The sequence below is a fragment of the Gordionus sp. m RMFG-2023 genome, chromosome 3, assembly GCF_954871325.1.
Source record: "Gordionus sp. m RMFG-2023 chromosome 3, tfGorSpeb1-WG-v2, whole genome shotgun sequence".
NCBI lineage: Eukaryota > Metazoa > Nematomorpha > Gordioida > Chordodea > Parachordodidae > Gordionus > Gordionus sp. m RMFG-2023.
Genome location: NC_088777.1, coordinates 19,649,329 through 19,650,932, shown reverse-complemented (window position 1 = coordinate 19,650,932; position 1,604 = coordinate 19,649,329). Strand labels below are relative to the sequence as shown.

Sequence of the window (1,604 nt, the reverse complement as noted above, 5' to 3'; positions counted from 1 at the left end):
GATTATTGCCAAATTCTTCCTTTGCCAAAATATTTTTGAGGACATAAGATCTTTTTGGATACTTGAACATATTATATACCTTGCCTATTGTGCCTCTTTAAATATATGATTATAATTAAAATAAAAGTTTAATAAACCCATGGTACTACGAATAACGGGAATTGAGCAACAATCAGAAATGGCTAGATTTAGGGAATGCGATGCACAATGTACATAAATTGCAGTAGGATATTTTTTTATTAAATGTGATTGGACACCATTTAAATGTCCACTTATAGCAGGGGCACCATCATATCCTTGTCCCCGCATAAAATTAACATTAATTTTAAATTTTTTAAGATGAACATCAATTGTGTTAGCAAGACATTCACCTCTCATATCTTGAATCGGAATAAATTGCAGTCTTCTTTTATTTGAACTTCATCTATATAAATGATAATAATTTATATAAATTAAATAGAAATTTTACCATTTTCAGAACATAAATATCGAGCACACAAGGACATTTGCTCTATGCCAGATATATCAGTTGATTCATCTGCCAAGACTGAAAAGAATGGAGACTTGTTAATGTTGGCAACTACCTTTCTTAATATTAAATCATTACACACATCAATGATTTCGTTTTGAATGGTGGGGCTTAAATATGGATCTTTTTTCGGTACATTTAACAGTTAATCCTGAGCTCATCATCTCCAATTGCTCGGTTTCTGAGAATAGCTCTAAAGTTCCCATCATTTTCATTTGTATCATCCTTAAATATACAATCTGAATATTGATGACCTCTTAATGCCATACATTAATTATTGCATCTATTAGAGGAGATATTTTCGTCTATTTTCATTTGCTATTTTCTTTTTATCTTGATCTTTATAAAAAATAAATAATTATAAGGCCATAAAATATGAAACCCAAAAGGTTGGCCAATTAAACTGGTACCTTTGTGGGTCTCTTATAATAATTTTTAATGGTTTACCTATTATATGAATGATAGAATCTCTATCATTAGCATTAATTGCTCTAAGAGATGATATAATATTTTGTGTATTTTTATGGTATAAATTGTTTTGTTGATTTTCAAAATTCTCTCCTGCATCTTTCCAACGTCTATATGGGCAATTCACAAGTCGCTTTAATTTTTGTTCACCTTTACCAGCATATTTTGGTCCAAATAGAACACAATATTTACAATAAGCCCTTTGTGAAGGTGAGTAAGCCAACCAAGGTCAAGTGGTAAACCAATTAAATTGAAATTTTAATTTCCTGCTAGAAAGATCTCTTGGAAATTTATAATTATTGGGTGACCTATATATACTCTCTAGTATATTAAAGTCTTTGGGGGCTACATCCAATTGAACATAATTGCTTATGTCAAATGGTAAAATACCTAAAATTTACATATTTTTAAAATAGAAATTTTACTATCCATATTTTGAACTCTTGACTGTATAAGATTTACTGCAGATCTTTCATCAACAACATTAACTTAAAAAAATGCAAATTACATAATGATATTAAAATAAAATACCTATTGGGACTACCTGGATGATAGGATTACTTTTCTCATTCTCTAGCACAATCTCTAATATTTGATCATCTTTTTG

General features: G+C 29.4%; 1 long non-coding RNA gene across 1 annotated transcript; it reads right to left on the bottom strand.

The window, feature by feature from the left end:
- Nucleotides 1–784, bottom strand: LOC135927376 (uncharacterized). The gene is made up of 3 exons (XR_010572064.1): nt 470–784; nt 138–424; nt 1–95 (listed from the first exon to the last, which is right to left on the bottom strand). It is a non-coding gene; the product is annotated as an uncharacterized LOC135927376 (long non-coding RNA).
- Nucleotides 785–1,604: the final 820 nt, after the last annotated feature.